This window comes from Phalangium opilio, unplaced genomic scaffold (assembly GCF_054372755.1).
Source record: "Phalangium opilio isolate 3A_F unplaced genomic scaffold, DU_Popi_V2 ptg000059l_1, whole genome shotgun sequence".
Classification (NCBI taxonomy): Eukaryota; Metazoa; Arthropoda; class Arachnida; order Opiliones; family Phalangiidae; genus Phalangium; species Phalangium opilio.
The window spans coordinates 549,596-571,727 of NW_028324176.1; the positions used below are offsets into that span (position 1 = coordinate 549,596).

Below are 22,132 nucleotides of genomic sequence, written 5' to 3' on the forward strand. Positions count from 1 at the left end.
CGGAACTTCGTGGCTTGTTTTACGTTTAATGCCTGCCTTAGGAATGTACTTGTAATCAAATTTTTTTTTAAAACTATCTCCAACATTATCAATTTCGATTTCCACGTAATTATTAGTGTAATTTAAACTTATATTTTTAGCATGCTTTGATACAGGATATTTGGATATATAAGGAACATCTTCGTAATTATTCTCTTTAAATTCAAATAGCGTGGTCAAGGGGGAATCAGCTGGTATTTTGAACCGTATGTTTTCCTCTCCTAAAACTTGCAGGTAAACGGGAAAGTTTGTATCTAACTGTTTTCCCAGGGCCCCGTCTTTATATTTATTCACTAATTTAAAAGATAATTTGCCTTTTAAATACGGATGACTGTTTACATCATCATTTAACAGCTCGACAAAATTTTGGGGCAGTTCGTACTCTTTGGTCTTGGTATAACGATTGACAGGTATCTCTATTTTTTGATATTCAACAGGCTCTCGAACAGCTGCATAGTTGCCATGGTTTGGGTCACTTACAACCTGAATTTCAAACTTGTTAAACTCTTCGCTTATATTCACCCAATGATTTGGAAATATGATTTCTGCCAGCCCAACTTCATAATCGCTAGTCAAGTTAAGAGGTTGATGCAAATAATTTTTAAAACTTGATTGGGTATTGTTTGGGTATATATCTAGACACGTATTAGACGCTAAAGTTAAAAAAAAGTCGTCATTCATGACTAACGCCTGTTTATCAACTAACCCCAACTTCTTAAACAAACCTTATTTTATACATAAAAAAGATCGTCCATAGCTCGGTAGACTGGCCGGGATTTGAACTCGCCACCTTTTTGGGTATTACATTAGTAGACCCTGCCTTTAACCACTGAGCTATGGACGATCTTAAAATACACGCCGTTTATCTTCATCAAAAAACACTTTAAAAATTCTTAAACTTTTAAAGTCGTTACCCTTGAAATATCTACGTAGTTAGGTAATTGACCTTACCCGATTCCAATAAAAAAGACAACGCCCTGACTAGTTCGAGCCGGTTTCAACCTGTTTTTAAGCGGTTATTATATAAGACACGCGGCTTTAATAGTACGTTTCAGGGTGTGGCCAATAAAAAAATAAATTTCTTGAAAGCATTGCCTCTAAACCTCTTTTAATATTAAATTTGCCCTTCGTATTTTCGGATATAAGCTCCGTGTTTCGTAAAGAAAGTTATCAGTTGCTCAGCTATGCTCTTAAAAGTCCAGCTAACGATGTCTTGCTTTAACTCGTGCCGGTTTTGCTGGGTGAGTAAAGACCAAACTCAATTTTCCAACGGAAAAGGGACCAATTTCGATTTCTCTAGCTGTCTCTTCTCGGGCATCGCCTGAAAAGGGACCAATTTCGATTCATGGGCTAGATTTACGTAGCTTTTCAGTACAATCATTTGGTCGCACCGAAAAGCTGCGTAAATTTGTGTAAAGTCGCATTTTTTTGGCCCACCACTCAACATCGACCATAGTTCGTGACCAAATGCAGGAGATTAATGTCAAAAATCCAGAGAATTTGGTCACGGACTAAGAAACCAGGTGGAATAATGTTGAGGAAGTTCATGAATCGACCTTCATTGCAGCGTCATTTGCGTCCATACAACGGACTATTGCAATGAAGGAAAATCTAATTTAAGTTAAGTCCTGCTACTTCTTCCGCGGCAAGACTTAATTTGACGTGTTTTCCATTGGTCTCTTGAAAGTTGCGTAAAATTTGTGTAAAGTCGCCTCAGCCATCAGGATGCACGAGCAAAGCCTTTTGGTTGTGGTTCGATTTCATTCGCAATGTCGGGCTGACGCTGCAATGAAGGAGAAGTTCTGGCCCAAACAACCAGACCAGAACAAGAAGACCAGGCCTCGCAGTGGCTCGGATGTAACTTCCTTCGGGAGGTAAAGGGTCAACGAAGAATTTTATCGGCCCGTACAACCCGACAAGCCCTGCCAGCGCATAAGGTTCTGCGTACCCTGCACCAAATGGAGCACGTTCTTTTCAGTGAGGCCTTGACTTCGATGTCCTTCTCAAACTTAACAGCTGTTCGCTCGATCAACGTGGATACGATTCGGAGCCGAAATGCCCAAGATCTTCCTAAATCAAGCTGATAGCCGACGCCCCGCTGGAGTGAAGGCCGCGTTGATGTCGCGAAATTGTTAATAAAACGCGGCGCTAATTAAGATTTCAACTAAAATATCAAGTTTTGAAAATCAACATTACGCTAGAGACAAGAACAATTACCTTCAAAATTACGATTTAAAGAGTGGCTTTCATTAGCGGTAAAAGTGGCGGTAAATATTTTTGTTTTTTAATTTAGAATTCAGTATGTAACACATCCAGCAAGAAGTTCGTGTTTTTTTTGTGTCTTCTCCGTGGCGATTACAAAGATGGTCGACCCGTTAAGATTTCGACCAAAATATTAAGTTTTGAAAATCAAAATGTCCCTTTGAACAAGATGCTTTTTACGTCAGAGATAAAAACAACTACCTTCAAAATTACGATTTAAAGAGTGGTTTTTATTAGCGGTAAAAGTGGCGGTAAATATTTCTGGTTTTAATTTAATCTTTGTTTATATTAATATTCTTGTTATTCTCTATTTATATTCTTGTTATTCTCTATTTATATTCTTGTTATTCTCTATTTATATTCTTGTTATTCTCTATTTTATTGTATATATTATTTGGTATTTGTTATTAAAAAATCTTTATTTATATATTTGTCTTTGTTTCTCAGACATACTTTAAAGGTTTATGGCGCGAAATTCAAACGAGAATCTTACAAAATAACTAGACCGGTTTATTTAAAGAACTACAGCCTCCGAGGGTTAAGCCGAGCTTGTTTTGGGGGAAAAATGGGTAAAACCCATCTAAAGAGTCATAGCATGGTGGAAGGTAGGGCTGGTCAGGTAGGAGTTTAGCTTAATCTTTGGGTGGAAGTTTGGTGGATGGGGAGAGGGCAGCCATCTTGGGGTGGCGGCCATCTTGGATCTCTGCGAATCTAGGTAGTCCCTACTACTCAAATGACCGTAGTCTTGACACTTGAAACAACGAGAGATATAAAACCGTTCGTCACTCGATGCCGCGTAAAATTCAAGTAAACGTAACCGGATTCGTAAAGCGCGTTATAGGCTGCAGGTTTTAATTCTAGGATACAATTAACGCCGCGAGTAGTCTTGAATTTTTAATTACTTGAATGTCCTCTGGATCAAAGTCAATTGAAGTTTGGGAGAGCAAGGCTGAGTGGATGTCGTCGAGCGAGAGCGTATCGTCAATGTCGAAGATGGTCCTCATAGGTAAGCGTTGAGTGGGAACCTGCCATTTGAATATCGGAGATACTGCTGCGTCAGTCTGGAGGAAATTATTAAGGATATCCCTGTCCTGTTCATTGCGTAAGGCTATGAAGATCCCTTTCTCCCGACAGGGGCGAATCGCGCTGATGCCAATTTTTAAATGTCGTGGTTTGACTAGCTTGACGAACTCGGATTCAACGTCTTTAGAGGAAACACCAGTCTTAGATAAGTAAACCAGGAGTATATTACCCTTGGCAGGAGTGGTTAGCGGTCGAGATGGCTCTTGGATAACTGGGTTGGGTTGTGAAGACTCTTGGTGATGGTGAGCGGCAGACGTACGAACAACTGAGGCAAAGGGAGGAAATAAAACTGGACGTGGCTGATTGACTGTAGGGACACCTGAGTGGAAGGCATTTGTATTGGTACTGGTCGGGCAAGAAATTTATCCATAATCCTTATATTCTCAGCCAAGGCTCCCTCCGTGCGCACTACTGAATAATTGAGTTCGAGGACTAAAGATGTTATACTTGCCAAGATTTGTTTCGCCATGGCATGACGGGCTTGAGAAACGTAGTAAGCGCCGCTTGTTGTACGTGCAGTCAGAAATTGATCAAACTCACTAGATAGCGCCACCAAGCGGTCAACTGTTGCTTGAGAATTGGCGTTCCCCGGTACTGGTAGTCCTGGTTGTTGATTGTTCTGCTCCAACTCCGAGTTCTGGCATGTGGTTATTGAAGTGCTAGTTTTTATACTTGGTGTCATAATAGATTCGGTATTTGACGAAGCAGTAGTGGTTGTAGATGCTAAAGTTGTCACAACCGCGAGAGTGTTACTAGAGGATTCAGTCCCTGATTGTTGATTTGACGCGGTACTTGAATCGGTGGTTGATTGGCTAGGCTTGTACTCGGATTGAAAACCGAATTGAATGATTGATTGGAAGGAACGAAGGAAGGAAGCAATCAAGCAGGCAAACAAGCAAACAGGCAAGGTAACGGGATTCCTGCTAAAAGGAAGGAAATAAATAAATGAATGAATGAGTCAATCAATAAATGCATGCATACATACGTACGTACATCACTATATATTATAGAACTATTGAATATATGAATGCTCTCAGGCTTCCGAACTTCCCCTCCGACTTCATATCATACCTAGTATTGAGCGACGATAAGTCAAGGTCAGGATTTAGGAGTAGCAAGCAGGGTGTCATTTTCAAGGAATGGTTTGGGCAGATAGTAAATATGATAGCCTAGACTAAACGCGGACCTTTGAGGGGAGGTATTTTGTGGTTGAAGGTAGAGAAGTGTCACTTTAATGAAAAAAAAGTGACGCCAGCGAACCTATTAACGAAACTCCACCACTCATAATTAATATTATGATCATTTTCATTACAAAAAAATGAAAACCTCCCGTAGTTTGTGGACATACTGAAAAAAAGATTTAAAAACATTATAATCTATAAATAAGGATACCGTAGTTAAGGAACTTGTGTATAAAAAAAAATAAGAAAACGGTTGTTTGGAAACCCCCACACGAGGTTAAAAACCCTCCAGTCAAGGGATGAGTCTCAATAAATCGAAGTATGGTGGCTGCTCTATTAAGTACAACACCCCGACCGGTGCCTAGGTCGTCTACGGACGATTTGGTGCCACTACGTTTCTCCGAAGGTGAGAATCTAAAAGCCAAAGCTGCGAACTCTGCAAGCTTTGTAGCGCTTTCGTTAAGGAGGCTTTTTCTCCGAGACGAACGCGTAAAGCGCGTCTCGACTAGCGTAGTCAACAAACGCAAAAGGTACGAACGATATCGTTACAGCGACTAGACGGTATTCTGACTTAGAGGCGTTCAGTCATAATCCCACGGATGGTAGCTTCGCACCAATCGCCGCTCGACCAAGCACATGTAATGGCCCGGACCATAGCGAGACGAACTCGCCGAGAAAATGTTTTTACGAATTACTCGGAATCCGCTCTGGTTTTATAGTTTTAAAGGCATAGCACGAACCGAACGTGCGACAACGCCACGGCGAGTCGACGAACGAGACTAAACACGAGATTTAAACCGATCTCGATTCCCGAAAGGTAAACTTTCGCGAACCAAGAAACACGGTCACCTTAGAACCGACTAATCGTCTTCGAATGATCGAGCACGAAAAGCGGTCGCAGTGGTCCATAATTCGACCCTCAGACAGGCGAAACCTTGGGAAAGAACCGAGGTCGCAATGTGCGTTCGAAAGATAAGTGCTCAATGTGTCCTACAACTCACACCAAGTCTCGCAGCTGGCTGCGTTCTTCATCGACCCACGAAGCGAGTGATCCACCGCTCAGAGTCGTATATTTTTTTATTTTTCAAAAATACAAACCCTTGATATAAAGCGCTTTCTGTTAAGAAAGTCGGACACTTGGTAACGCCCTATGATAGAGGTTATACGGTTAGGGAAGCGGTTTCCGCAGGCCCTATTTCTAATGAAAAGCGTCTTCAATTAGAATCCCTATTACTAAAATTCCCTGAATTGTTTTCGGATAAATAGGAAGAACAGAACGAGACTCATATGGGTTCTAGCCCATAAAATCTCAACCTTATCGGGTTAACGATAAGAAGAAAAAAAAATAACTGAACAACATGTTAGGGAAATGCTAAATGACGGGATCATTAGACCTTCCTTAGATCCTTGGGCCTCGCCCGTAGTTTTAGTTGATCAAACAAAACGGGGAAAACCCTGTAGGTTTTGTATTGATTACAGAAAACTAAATAGTTTTACCATTAAGAACCCTTATCCCTTGACCAACATAGAGGATATGCAAGCTAGAGTGGAAAGACCTAAATATTTCACTACTCTTCGCCTGATATCAGGGTATTGGCAGGTCGAAAAGCACCCAAAACGTAGACCTAAAACTGCTTTTGTGACTCAAGTGGGAAAGTACGAGTTTAACCTACTCCCCTAGCTCTTTCCAGGGGTTAATAGGCGAGATCTTTAGAGACACAGACTATTCCTACTTAATTGACTATTTAGACGATTTAATCTCCCTTGGTGAAGATTGGGATCAACACTTACCGTGTTTGGAATATGTCCTAAATAGATTTTTAAAAACTGTCTTTGTAGGCAAAGACGGGAAAGTGTAAAAGATTAGTGTAGAAAATTAACTGACTGAAGTAGGAGATTTTCAAATTTTCACTTTTGAAGAAATGATTAAAAAAACATCAATTATTTTTGATGATTACTTATGTTTTTTTAGGGAGGATTATCCCCCACGAGTAAAAATACCGACTTCGGTAGATTAAAAAACTATTTCTTCGGGTTTATAACTAAGCTGCAATACCTAGTTTATTCAGTTCTCTCGTTTCCTACCTTCGAAATGAATTTTTCAAGTAGTACCGATGGCGGCGAACTCCATCTGCACCTTAGTACTTCCGAAGAAGACGATGAGCCAACAAACGCGGTAAGTTAAAAGGAGGTTTAATGACATATTGCAATTTTGGACATTTAGCATGACACAGAAAGGGTAGTCAAGGTATACAATTAATGCAACGCATTCTTGTTATATCTTTGAAACTATGTTCCATTTTACTACTACCCACTGCATAAAAACTAATCATTCTAATATTTTCGAAGATGCAAAAGTATAATCTGAGATGCCGGGAAAATTTGAAAAACACTGTGTGATATGAAAAACTCTTGAGGGCGGTGAGCGGCGGCGGAACCGAGAACGGCACCGAGTAGTAGACGGCAGAACCAAAAAGGGCGGTGGCTCGCCTAGGAAGGACAGGTTCACCGCTGAAAAAATATGCCGCGTCTGTTGTAATTAAAGAATTCAAATACACAATCTTGAACCCGGAGATAAAAGAATGGTTCAAGCCCTTCGTGCCGGTAAGTGAATACTTAGTTAATAAAACTCTCCAGAATCTCTCTGGGCGTGGTTGCCGTAGATATAATTTCAATTCTCCAATTCTTATTTATATTTTTTCGTTCTTTAAACAGGTACTTAAAATTTAGAGAAGAAGGGACGTACCCTTATGCTGGGTGTTTTTGCGTCGAGAGAAAAATCGATGGCTGTCGTTGATGACTTAAACAAATGAAGGAATTGTAGGCCACAGGGGAAGACGACCTTGTTTTCCCTTCTGTGAAACTTTTATTGAATTTTACCGTTTTTTCTGTTTATTTTAGTTAGTTTTGGAGTTTTTTTTGTATTCCGGTTTTAATTTTCAATAAGATCTGTGCGATTAACTGTTTTTATTAATTTTACCGTTTTAATTTCGATAAAATCTGTGAGAATAAAAGGTTTAAATAAATTGAGATTTTTGTATAACTTATCAAAGATTCTAATTTATTTTTTAAAACACACAAGTATTAAAAACAATTTCGACCAATTAAATGTGTTGTGTGATTACCAAATCTTAACGCTTATTGGACTTTTGACCTCAATAGGAACATTGGCCAAGAACAGAACATCCACGAAACCCGTAATTTAATAATTATTTTTACGATAATGTTATTTAATTTGCTTTTGAAAAAGTCTTATTTATGAATTTCGATAGGTTGCAATGGAATGTCCATTCTTTGTTACTTCAAATGATGTTTAAGAACTTAAAATAACAGTTCAAATAAAGCGATTGCTCAAAACAGAAAACACCTATTCCTATTTCAGAAAGGATTTCGAATTGATAAATCTACTTGTATCAAAGTTAACCCTTTACCATATTACATACATATTAGCTCCTAACTTTAAACCCTGGTTAAAACTGCGCATAAAAATTTAACTAATCTCGAATAGAGTTTAGTCACGCGAAATACAAATATCGATCGCTTTATTAAATCCATTGTCACGTGCCATTCAGTGTAAGATTTCGCGTATAAGGCTGGGCTTTGGCTCTCTCCCTCGCATTTTGTACGTCTTTTTCCAATGAACCTAATCCCTTATACATTTCTAAAAAAATATCGAATTTAAGGTTGAAACTGAACATATTTTTTAAAGAAAACAAAAAGGCTTAGAGTTACACATCTACAATATTACTGTAGTAAAAGGTATGTAAAGTTTTTGGTCTGGGGGCCCACAGCATAGATTATACCCTCAAACTACTTATTAGTTTATTTTACATAAATTCCAATTGAGCGCAGCTCCCTTAAATAAGGCCTGATGACGGCTCTAACGTATAAGGAAGGTTTTTGGATTGGTTGTAACTTTTTTCGTATTAAGTCTATTGTTTTGAAATTTTTCAACTGAATTACAATCCTGGCCCTTAATATGTGGTAAAAATTTCAAGATGATCCATCCAATACTTTATTTTATAAAGCATAAAGTTGCTAAGGGTGGTTTTCATTTCCATAAAATTAATCACAGATTTTGGCCAAAACTAGAGAATCTCCTTAGAAATAACATGGGTAATTTTCCAAACTTACCCATTTTGTAACTACCCTTACAAAAATAACTATACGTTTGATTGATTTGAAAATGGTCTTAAATGAAAGCCCCATTTTTAAAGTGGGCGCCAATTTTTGTTTCATTAAGAAAAACAAAGTTTAAGTATTGTTTTTAATAGTTTTAATTACCTGCTCCGAATTACGTAGTTTACCTTTAAACTGTGGAACTTAAGACTTTTTTGTTTGGGTTAAGTAATAAAGAAAGTCATTCTAGGACTTACGTCGTTTTACTGCAGATATAGTGACTTAAGATAATCAAATTGGTAGGGCAATTAGGTAGCTTAATTGTCATTATAACTTTTGCGCGTCCAACTAATTTAGTTGCGAAGTACAGATTAAACCTTATTAAACAAATTAATCAATTAAAGATAATTAAACAAAATAAGCCATTAAAGATAATTAAACAAAATAAGCCATTAAAGATAATTACCAAATATAGGTAATTAAACTGGATTATTAATTATAGGTAATTAAACTGGATTATTAATTATAGGTAATTAATTTAGACTACCAATTAAAGGTAATTAAATTAGATTACCAATTAAAGATAATTATAATTGAATTGAGTTGAATTTTATTTCGTGCATGATAACATACATCAGTACTTTTCAGAATCATACACGAGTTTAATTAGGTCTTTAAACCTTAAATAAATAACAATTAATAATTTATTTCAAATATAACGGTTCTATAAAAGTTTCAATATAATAAAGAAAAGAAAAAATAAATTAATAAATAAAACATGTTACTATTTTTACTTTCCCATTAGGAAAATCTTCAAATTTGAGTAAAATCGACCTTTTCTGTCTTCGAATAGGTCAAGACTGTTTTCTAATTCATCATATGTTTTTGTATTCTTAGTATTGGGTTCGTTTGATAATGTTTTAATATGTAAAAAGTTCTTTGCCCTTGTCACACCGTTTTGTAATTTGAAGTTTAATATACTTAAGAGACAAGGACAGTCTATATGTTTGTTTATAAGATTGTATAGATAACTAATTTCAGAAATTTTAGACGATTTCTAATTGTTAACAATTTTAGACATTTTAAGGTGTTGTAATAATGATATTCAGTTTTAAAAGGGTTTCGGAAATTCTTATAAAGTAGTTCCACAAAGTATCTCTGAATTATTTCAAATTTAGTTATGATATGTGCACTACAGCCCCCGAAAACTAGTGACCCATATTCCAGTCGGACGCGAACCAGTTCAAATTATTCTAGAGGGCCGGTAGGCCCTTCTAGATAAGATCCCACACCCTCCCGTAATGTTAAATGAAAATTCACAGATTTTCGCCGATTTTCCCATAGGAATAACATGGGGTTTTTGGTGCTCCTGTACATCGAATCATTTAAAAACTAAAGCGAAGTTACGTTTCGGAATACTTTCAAATTAACAAGTAACTATTCAAGGTGTGCCTTTTTCAAGTTTCATCAAAATTAATTAAGTCTAAGTATGTTAATTTAATTAAAAATGTAAGTACCTCAAAAGATTATTCTACAGCAGACGACGCTAATTGTTCATTACTCTACAGTAGACGACGCTAATTTGCCCTTTCACCGCCTTGAAACTTTAACTTGATATTTTTCAATAAATATAACACTATATTTATTAAAAATTTCTTTGGCGGGTCTATTTTTCGTTTAATTATGTGTCTCGGTTGAAATTCTATACTTAAGATACCTTTTTAATTTATATTTTAGATGTTAGTTTCGACCAAGGCTTAAGTTGCCTTACTTAGGCCATGGATTTATAATAGAAGCTTACGCTTCATGGATATTTCACTGTAGTCTTCAGTAAGGCATAAGGATAGATGGATCAGTGTTGGAAATAAGGATTTTGTTTTTAAACTGGACCTGTGGCCTAGGTATTTTTATTAAAACAACTGGCCACGGTGCCACTCACTGTAAACGTACAAGGGCAGTGAACGCAATGTCATGGATAATTGCAATCGTAGAGTGGACTGTAAAAGATACGGATTTGATAGTTTAAAAATCGTGGCAGGAGGTTGGTTTTGAAGTTGACTATTAAGCTCGGGTTCTAAAACGAATTGTGAGCCGTATCTTATAAGAATTAGTAGAAGTGTAGAACCATTTTTAACCTCGTCCTAGAAGTGAAAAATTTCGCATTTCAGGCAAGAAATTGTTATATAATAGATTAATACAATGCAGACTGAAGGAACAGATATTATATAAAAAAGGACTTGGTTTGCCCAAGCCTGAAAAACAAAACGATAAGAGTTTTTTCCAGTTGACTGAAGCGCGGATATTTTATTTTTCTATATAATTTTAAAGACAATCCGTATTTTACTACTCTTTAGAATTTTATTCAATCTCCTGATTTTACTGCTAATGGATTTATTTCCTATAAATTAATTGAAATAAAAAATTACTTATCTCAGATTTTTCAACAACAATTCCATTTTCGTAAAATTTTATCCTGAAAAATCTGAGATAAGTAATTTTTTATTTCAATTAATTTATAGGAAATAAATCCATTAGCAGTAAAATCAGGAGATTGAATTAAATTCTAAAGAGTAGTAAAATACGGATTGTCTTTAAAATTATATAAAAAAATAAAATATCCGCGCTTCAGTCAACTGGAAAAAACTCTTATCGTTTTGTTTTTCAGGCTTGGGCAAACCAAGTCCTTTTTTATATAATTAGTTAAGTTACCAATAATGCATACACGAACGACAAACTGCTACTTTGTTAATTTATTAGAATAGAGTAAAATATATTTAGGTTCATAATACAAGGCTGAAAGAACTGGTTAAATATATTAGTCAATTAAATAATTAAGGGTTAGACTTATTCCTTGAAGCATCTTTACACCACGAGATCAAAATTAAGACTAATCAATTATATCAAAACTATTAGCAGACAACAACGGGGCTTTCATTGTCACATGATACATATTAAAGGAAAAATAGATCCCCTAATGTTTGGCCTATTTCCTTATCTTATCTTATATCCAACATGCTCCCCAATTTTTGTTTTGATATTTATCCAATGTTTTCTTTCCTTAGTGACTTAAATAACAATACTAATGGTTATTACAATTCGTTAACTTTCAGTAACTTATATATCAATATTAATGGTTATTACAATTCGTTAACTTTTAGTAACTTATATAACGAAATTAATGTTTATTAATAAAACAGTTTCATCATTTTATCAAAAACTCATTAAATTTTCTTGAGGCTATCGCCTTTGTAAACAAATCAGCAATATTGTTTTTAGTACTTACAAATGCTACACTAATGAGTCCCTTTTCCTCACATTCTCTCACATAATGGTATCTAATATCGATATGTTTTGTGCGTCTATTTTCTATGTTGTTTCGTGAAAACGATGTTGACGCTTGATTTTCACAAAATATATCAGGTGTGTTAACATTGCTTTCAAACTGAAGAGTTATTATCATTTCATTAGTAATCCTTTGGAGCCAGACTACTTTTTTCGCGGTTTCTGCTATGGCTATATATTCCGCTTCTGTGCTAGACTGAGCTACGCAGTCTTGTTTTGCTGATCTCCGCATAACCGGATTTTCACCTATCTTAATTACCGTCGTAGATTTTCCATCGTCGAGGTCCATGCCGTAAGAAGCGTCGGTATAGGCTTCTATGGTAATGTAACTTAAGACATGATAGTTCAGTCCATAATCACTAGTATCAAACACGTATTTTAGAATTCGCATTAAATTATCACAGTGTATTTTAGCAGGGTTTAATGAATTTCTGTCCGACTTGGTAACCACGTACATAATATCAGGTCCAGTGCGTTGTGCTAAGTACATTAGTATACCGATTAGGTTCCGATAATAAAAATCTACCGGGTAATCATCTGGTGGGCATTGGTTTTTGCTGAATGTGATTCCCACTGGAATTGGTATTTTATTTACACTCTGCGTGTCGATTGTCCATTCTCGTTTCAACTTATCTATATAACCACATTGACGGATATATGCACTCCCTTTTTTCGATAGATCAAATTCGATCCCCAAGAAATATTTTAAACGTCCCATATCGTTTATGTCAAATTTGGATCTTATTCGGGTCATTACGGTATCCATTATCCCATTATTTCTAGCTATATCTATGATGTCATCGACATAAACTAATATCAAAGCATTCGTCTCATAAAGATATACGCAATTACATCCTTTTAGTTTTGTACGCAATTACATCCTTTTAGTTTTGTACGCAATTACATCCTTTTAGTTTTGTACGCAATTACATCCTTTTAGTTTTGTACGCAATTACATCCTTTTAGTTTTGTACGCAATTACATCCTTTTAGTTTTGTACGCAATTACATCCTTTTAGTTTTGTAAAGTTAAGTTCCTGGAGGACTTTGCCCAATTCTCGGTACCACTGCCTGCCACTCTGTTTCAATCCATATAGAGCCTTCTGTAATTGCCAGACATGATCTTCCTTGCCTAACTCGACAAACCCTTTTGGTTGCTTGAAATAGATGGTTTCATCCAAATTACCGTATAGGTAAGCGGTCTTTACGTCCAATTGTTTATGCGCCCATCCAAGACATACGATGAACAGTAAAACGCAAACTCTGACTAACGAGAAATTTATCACGGGTGAATATGTCTCCGTGTAATCGAGATCTTATTTTTGAGTGAAACCTTGAGCGACCAATCTGGCTTTGTGTCGTATTATTTCGCCTTTCGCGTTACTCTTGATGGCGTTTACCCATCTTGTTCCGATTACTTTCTGATTAGGCTGTTTCTTGACTAAATCGTATACGTGTCGCTCTTGTATGGTCTTTAACTCAGTATTCATGGCTTTGTCCCATTTCTCGGCATCCTGACTTTGCATCGCTTCTTCATATGACTTGGGTACCGTAAGGCAATGGTAAGCTATGTTGCCTAGGTGTGACTTACAATCCTTTTGTTCGTCCAATGGTTTGAAGTTGAATTTGGTAATGTCAAGTTTTATTCGTCTTTGCTTTAAGCATGCGCCTACTTCGCTATTTGAACGAAGTCTTTTGGAATCATCAGTCGTGTAATAGACGTCGACTTTCCCTTTTGTTCTTCCTGACTTTTGAATGACTTCTTCTCGATACCATCCCTTTGGTAAATCTGGATCTTGTTCTTCGTGTCCTCCGCTCTGATTTGGCTGTACAACTTTAAATGCTGGTCTTTTAATCGTGACGTATTCTTCATTTTCCTGCCAGTCATCATCGTCTCCATCTTCATTCTTATATTGTTGTTCTGGTCCTTGTTGCTCCGTCATTATATTTAGTTCGGCGTCTTCAAAAGGATCTTCTTCGTCTTCTTGGTTACTTTGTCCTTCTATCTTGTCCTTTGTTTCTTCAGCAAACGTTACATTCTTCTTGACTGGGTCTGGGTCTTTTCTGGTTATGACGTCGGGTTCCTCTGCTACATACGTATGGTCGCCAAGTTCACGATACATGTCCATACCTAATCTATCTTCATTGAAGGTGACATGCTTGCTTTCAATAATAGTATCTTGTTGGGGAAACGAAATCCTATATCCCTTAGTCTTGACAGCGTAGCCGACCATTATACCTTGCTTCGCTCTGTTTTGTAGCTTATTCCTCTTTGGTTTCGGTACATGGGCATAAGCAATACATCCATATTGTCTCAAGTGACGTACGCTGGGTGTTTTCCCTGACCAACGTGCCAAAGGTACTATTTTGGGTAATTTCGCATGTGGTAATCTATTTGATAGATAGGTGAAGGCTAATGCCGCTTCCCCCCATAATTTCTGTGGTAGCCTCTAATAGTGTTCTGGTACCATCCAATAATGTGCGATTGTATCATTGGCATACACCATTCATTTCCGGTGTGTATGGGTTCGTTCTCTGTACCTTTATGCCAAGATGAGTACAATTCGTTTCAAACAGTCGGGAGCAGTATTCCATTCCATTATCAGTTCTTAACGTCTTTATCTGATTTCCTGTCTGCCTCTCCACGAATGCCTTATCCTCCTGAAATCTCTTATACGCCTCATCTTTGGTTTGCATCATATACACCGTAGCTCTCCTTGTATTATCATCTATAAAGATAATAATGTACCTTGCGCCGCCTCTTGAAATAGTGGGTGCGGGTCCCCAAACGTCGCTATGTAAAATTTCCAGTACTTGTTTTGTTGCTATCGCAGTAATTGGTCTGGACGGGGCGTTTGTAGACTTGGATAATATACACGGTTGGCAAATGCCTGCTCCCCCATTGAGCTTAGGCAGGCTATCGACCATCTCATGGTCCATCAGTGCTTTCATTCTGTTCTCGCTTGGGTGTCCTAATCGTTGATGCCACCTCATAACGTCGACCATGTTGCTAACATGCGATCTCCTCGTGAATTCCTGACTTCTTATGTCCCGTTCTTCTCTGTGTATTTTGGCGTCGGTTATATATAGATTTTCATCCGTCAAACGAGCACTCAGAAAGAACTTATCATGGTTATCGTACATCTTCACTATCCCATTGTGAACAACAGTCTTATGGCCCTGATTATCGAATTTCCTTACTGTAATGAGGTTTCTGTTATAGCCAGGTACATAAATGACATCTTTTAGTGTTATTATTTCTTCTCCGTCCCTTATCGACAAGTCTACCGTTCCTATCCCCATTGCTTTCGTGCCTCCCTCTGCGATTTCTACTACCGATTTCATTTCTTTATACTCTTGAAACCAATCCCTGTTGTTGCAGAAGTGATGTGATGCTCCAGTATCTAATACCCAATCTTCGTTATTCTTTACAGCAACTAAAGCAGATGCGAAAAACGCTCTTCGACTATCCCTTGAATTGTCCGATTTCTTATTTCCCTTTGACCTCCAACAATCTCTAGCGTAGTGTCCCTCTTTATCGCAATTATAACATCTCTTGTTTTGTCTTCTCTGTCGCGAAGGGCTCCTGGTACGGCTCTTACTTCTAGGTCTTTGTTGTCCTCTATGTCTCATGGTTGAAGAATAACCGGAGTGTGCTGTTCCTACTATATCCTCACTATCTTCCCGCTTCTGTCTGTCATACTCGGCTATCAATAACTCCTTTACCTTATCTGGGGTGAATTCTGAGTCTTTCCCATGGTATGCCAAAGATGAAACTTGTCTATACGTCGGTGGTAATTTATGTAGCATCTTGAATGCTATTTCTTTATCCGACACCGCGAATACCATATCTTTAAGGTGTCCTGCTATGCTTATAACATTGCCTACATAGGTCGCCATAGATTCAGTAGGTTTATTTCGACAGCTAATGAATTCTTCCCGCAAGTCTGCCATTCTTGCCTTTGATTTTGGTTCGTAAATCTTAGCTAATACATCCCAGGCTTCCTTGGCACTCTTCGATCGAGCTCTTATCCTTTTATGAGTCTCATCTACCGCTAGTGCTAACTTCGACATTGCTTTTTCTTCCCTTCTCTTTTATGCCTTCCTTACAGCGTCTGTGGCGGTTGTTCCCGGGTCTTCATCAGTCCCATCAATAATTCCTCACAAACCATAGTCTACTAAGGCCATTTTTATGTTGAACTTCCACAGTTCATAATTGCCATCTTGTAATTTGCGAAAAGAAAACGAGCTACCCGAGGCATCAAAATCATCATCTGACATAGTGAACTGCTATATATTACTACCGTTATATCACACTTTCTGGTATAACCTTACTGCAGCTAATGTTTATGCACTATTATCTTAAATTGAATACCACTAGTCTAAATGTAACACAATAATAATGTCATAAGACAGTCCTTTGAATATAGTCTCTTCTTATTTCTAGTTGCACTATTGTTATTTGGACTCACCACTCGTCTCAAGGTGCTTTCTTCCTGTCATTACTGTGCTGTCTCGTATTCACGAATGTTCTTTTCACTTGTTTGATCACGTAAATGTTCCTATTCTATTGCATGTAGTTCGTTCTTGTTAAGCCTAACCATGTTGCTCATCCTGTATGTCGTTATACCGTCTACCGCGCATGTCCGGAAATGTCGTTATGTCCATGGCCCGTATAGTTCCGTAACCGTTGTGTAATTCGTACTTAGTATTTACCGCATTTATCAGGTACAGTTCACGGCGTCACGAAGTTATTAGCATTATTGACAACCACGCTCTGCTACCATGTTCAAATTATTAGATAAGTTAACTATAGAGAGTAAGGATGTCCCTATAACCCAGGTTTTACCCCCTTCTTCCCCCCCTTGGGGGGGGGTAAAACCTGGGTTATAGGGACATCCCGGGGGTTGGGGGGAGGATTGAGGGGGGATTGATGACGTCACGTGATGGTGTTGGGGGGGAGGAGATGGGGGGATTGATGACGTCACGTGATGGTGTTGGGGGGGGGGAGATGGTTGTATGGTAGATCTTCCTTGTTGGTGGATGTTTTGGGGGTATATTTTAGCGTCTTTGGTGATGCTTGTTGTCGTTTGTTTCGCCACCTGGGGGTGGGGTTTTTTATTTTATTTTATGATGTGGCTAATTTTAGGCTTTTTCTATGGTAGATCTTGAAAAAAATAGGCTTATGCTATGGTAGATCCTGAAAAGATAGGCTTATGCTATGGCAGATCCTGAAAAGATAGGCTTATGCTATTGTAGGCTTAATTTATGGTAGATCCTCTTAGGCTTATGCTATTGTGTATGCTCAAAAAGGTAGGTTTTTTCTATGGTAGATCCTGGTTGGTTTATGCTATATTAGATCCTGAAAAGATAGGTTTATGCTATTGTAGGCTTATTTTATGGTAGATCCTGGTAGGTTTATGCTATATTAGATAGGTTTATGCTATATTAGATAGGTTTATGCTATATTAGATAGGTTTATGCTATATTAGATAGGTTTATGCTATTGCAGGCTTATTCTATGGCAGATCCTGGTAGGTTTATGCTATATTAGATCATGAAAGATAGGTTTATGATAGGCTTAGTCTATGGTAAATGCCGAAAAAGATAGGTTTATGCTATTGTAGGCTTATTTTATGGTAAATGCCGAAAAAGATAGGTTTATGCTATTGTAGGCTTATTTTATGGCAGATCCTGGTAGGTTTATGCTATATTGGATCGTGAAAGATAGGCTTATGCAAGGTTTATTCTTTTGTAAATGCTGAAAAAGATAGGCTTCTGGTATTTTAGATTTATTCTATGGTAGATCCTGGCAGGCTTATGCTGTATTAGATTCTTTGGTAAATGCTGCAAAAATATACTCTAATGCTAGGTTATTCTATGGTAGATCCTAGGCGTTTTAAAATAGCTTCGTACATGCATTTTATAACTTGATCATTCAAAAGGTTGTAGTGAAATTTCATAAAACTAAATTTATCGTTCAGTTTTCATGCCTCGGTCTTTGTTAGAGTGAAGACGCTACCCGCGTTGAATACTATCTCCCCTCCATAACGGTTACTTTTATTTTCAAGTTTAAGTAACGATATAAACCCCAGTCGCTGAATAGATCTCTGTCCACTCCTCCATAAATTCCTTCAAAACGTCTTCTGACATGGTAACAATGAATCTATCGTTTTCTGTCAAAAGTAGACTTGGCTCGTATTCACCCCGAAAACGGCATAACATTCATCCCCATAGTCTAACGAGTGCATTTGCGCGGTTTTCTTGAGAGTTCGGGTTGATAATTAGCCTGAGGGTATATTGACTGATGCTTTTTTATTGTCCTTTCTTGGCTACATACCAGGTGATTTAGGACCTTAAAAGGGGGCGTGGCTAAAGCGTAACGAATGGAATTTATCCCCGTCGGCTTTTTATTTATAGGTAGAATAACCTGGTGGTGGTTTTCTTGATGGCGTCAGCACTAATTTTTGATGACGTCACGTGGCTGATACCTGTAGGGGTAGGCTTATGCTAGGCTTATGTTATGGTAGATCCTGAAAAGATAGGCTTTTGCTAGGTTTATTCTTTGGTAAATGCTGAAAGATATGCTTATGCTTGGTTTATTCTATGGTAGATCATTAAAGATATGCTTATGCTAGGTTATTCTATGGTAGATCCTAGTAGGTTTATACTATATTAGAGCTTGAAACATGGACTTTTGCTAGGTTTATTCTTGGTAAATGCTGAAAAATATAGTCTTATGCTAGGTTATTCTATTGTAGATCCTGGTAGGTGTATACTATACTAGTTCTTGAACCATAGGCTTATGCTAAGTTATTCTATGATAGATCCTGAAACAATGGCTTATGTTAGGTTATTCTAGTTGTATAGGCGGAAGAATCAGAGTTTGTATTAGGTTTAGAACATTTAATGAGCACGAAAATCTGATTTTTCATAGAAAAATTACTACCGTTTTTTCATACGAATACTACTAAAATACACATGAATATTGATTAAAATACTGGCATTTATATAATACTACCTTAAAAATCACCAATTTTACCCTGCACGAGTGGCTTATTAGAGACTAATCCCGATTTTCTATACGAATAATAATACTAAACTACATGGGATTTATATAAAATACATGCAAAGGTTATAGCTGACTACTACTAAAATACCCATTAATATTGAATAAAATACTGGCATTTATATAATACTACCTTAAAAAACACCAATTTTACCCTGCACAAGTGCCTTATTATATACTAATGCTGAACTTAATACAAACAATACTAAATTACACGTGATTTATATAAAATACATGCAAAGGTTATAGCTGACTACTACTACTAAAATACCCATGAATATTGATTAAAATACTGGCATTTATATAATACTACCTAAAAAATCACCAATTTTATCCTGCACGAGTGGCTTATTAGAAACTAATACTGAATTTCATACGAATAATACTAAATTACACGTGATATATATAAAATACATGCAAACGTTATGGCTGACTACTACTAAAATACACATGAATATTGAATAAAATACTGGCATTTATATAATACTACCTTAAAAAACACCAATTTTATCATGCACAAGTGGCTTATTATAAACTAATACTGAATTTCATACGAATAATACTAGATTACACGTGATTTATATAAAATACATGCAAAGGTTATAGCTGACTATTACTAAAGTACACATGAATATAGACTAAAATACAAACATTGTTATGATGCAAAGTGAAACATACCCTTTTTTTATGAAGCAAAAGTTGATTTGAATTAACTATGATGCTTCCAAAATTCTATTTCATCTCAAAAGTCACTGCCGTACCTGATTTAAATCTCTGGTGAATCATCTGTCCATTTGTAACACTGGCACAAGTCCTTAATCCGGTATTTAAACTCACCGCACAGAGTACAAAAGTTTCGCTCGTCAAGAAGATGTCTTCGCTCTTTATGGGTCGACATACGGATAAGGTTTCTGTTTTGAACTAAAACGCAACGTCTGAAGTGCGCACAGTCACGTGATGTGCAGAAATAATTTAATTGGCCGCAGTCAGGCTCGTCTTTTAAAGTCCCATCACAATGAGGGCAGTGTAGATGACCCGTACGTGGCATGGGGGCATACCCTAGTTTTTTGAGGTTTTCATGAACATTTTCGGCCATACCGAAAGAGATGTGGTCAGATGAATGAAATATACCGGAATATAACTTATTATACTAAAAAACTTACCGATCTTAACATTTCCGAGTAAAGTATACACGAATATGGCTAGACTGTCTCATATGTTTTCTATTTAGCACACATTTTAAGGGACATTTTTACGAAAACAAGAATTACATATTACGTAAGTTGCATCGGAGGAAACACGTGATTTCTTACTAGCCTTGTCACCAACCTTTCTCTCCAGAGTTCGGAAGTGAAATGACTCTCTATTGTTTACAAAATCGCCTTTTGGCCACCCAGGTGTGTGTTATATGACATTAAGGGGGGGAGGAGAGGGGTCGAACATGGTTCATAACAAAAGAATTTATCCCAATCTGTTTTTACTTATACGTAAACACGTTCAGACGTGTCGTAATGGCTTTTGGGGGCGTGGTCGAACCAGTTGTATTGTTATCAATGGAATTTATTTTGTCCTTTCTTTAATTGGACCACCCACCAGGTTTTATGACATTGAAAAGGGGGGGGGGGTGGTAAACCTTTATCCCCATCTGTGTTTTAGGTATACGTGAACATGTCCAGGCGTGTCTTAATGGCTTTCTGTAGAACCATTTGTAGTGCAAGGTTATCAATGGAATTTATTTTTAGAGTGATTTATTGCTTTATTAATAGGGGCTGGTGATTCATCCTACAAGGGGGTTCAAGCATTTAATTGATTACAAGTGGTTGCCCCGAGGGCATTATTAGGACAAGTCTCAACAAGTTTAAGATGTTTCCGTTGCGTCAACAAAAAAGGCAATATATCATTAGACCGAAGCATTGACCTAAACGTACTATATTTATCAAAATTATCGGCAGCGTAATCAAAAATTTGTGGAAAACGTAAAACGGTATTGGAAGAAGAATCATTCACAACGCATTTCGTGTTAGAAGTAAAAAACAATCGAAACGTTTTTGATCAACTACGATACATTTCTTCGAAACGAAAACGCTAATTTACAATTCCTAAAAACCCATAGGAATACATGGGAAAATGAATAAACCACCGAAACGAAATCAGTCGTTTAGGATACATTTTACAGAAAACGAAAAGCGTCATTTGAAAAACATTTCAAACTGTTAAAAACGTTGAGTTAAATTTTAGCGAAATTTATCAAAATTACTCTATGTTTCACCAAAAAAAACTTTTAATTTAGCACCGATTAAGAATTTAGGATACATTTCTTAACGGTATATACTCCACCCAAGGGGGGGGGGGTGGGAGGGGGAAGGAGATCAACAAAGATGTTAAGGGCATGATTGTAAAAATAACTCACTATGACACGCTGAGGGTCCGTTACCATTAGGTGCGGGAGGTTGCTACGTTCTCCCCATCCCCATTGTATGTTTAGAGTTGTTATGGAGGCAAGTACACAAAGGTTGACAAGAATACGCCAGATCTTGGAGATCAACCCCCTAAAAACTACTTATTGTACTATTTATTTTATTGATCTTGGGAATGCTGGAATTCCTTAATCTCTGGTTTCAGAGTTTGGACGAGATTGTTTGAAGAATGACGTCATCTTACAAACATGTTGAAACGCGCCTGTAAAGAATAACTTAATCCTTTTGTTAAGAAATACTCTTTGTAATCTCTTTTGCATTTTTAAAAAATAAATGTGTCACCTTTTTAATACTGTTTTCTTTTATTTCATATATTAAGTAATGGAGGGGGGGTAAAAGAGAGGGGTAGGAACTATTGGTGATAAATAAATCGAATATTTCTATCATCATATTCATTCATCATCATGAACTCGGAGCTGCAGAGATATCATACTTTTTACTCCTGGCCACAAGATGAAAACTATAAAAAAGCTTTAAGTAGAGCGGGGTTTTATTCGTTACATACCGATGATCTAGTACAGTGCTTCGAATGCAACGGCATTTTATTAGCCTGGAAACCCA

The 22,132-nt window shown here is 37.1% G+C and overlaps 1 long non-coding RNA gene and 1 other non-coding gene across 3 annotated transcripts; one reads left to right on the plus strand and one right to left on the minus strand.

Moving 5' to 3' along the window:
• On the plus strand, nucleotides 1-2,728 carry LOC149667233 (uncharacterized). 2 transcript variants are annotated; one of them, XR_016368160.1, is made up of 3 exons: nucleotides 1-117; nucleotides 211-273; nucleotides 477-2,728. It is a non-coding gene; the product is annotated as an uncharacterized LOC149667233 (long non-coding RNA). The 2 variants fall into 2 exon arrangements; XR_016368159.1 differs by having other exon boundaries at nucleotides 211-2,728.
• A 2,750-nt stretch (nucleotides 2,729-5,478) lies between these two features.
• Nucleotides 5,479-5,632, minus strand: LOC149667234 (5.8S ribosomal RNA). The gene has a single exon (XR_016368200.1). It is a non-coding gene; the product is annotated as a 5.8S ribosomal RNA (ribosomal RNA).
• Nucleotides 5,633-22,132: the final 16,500 nt, after the last annotated feature.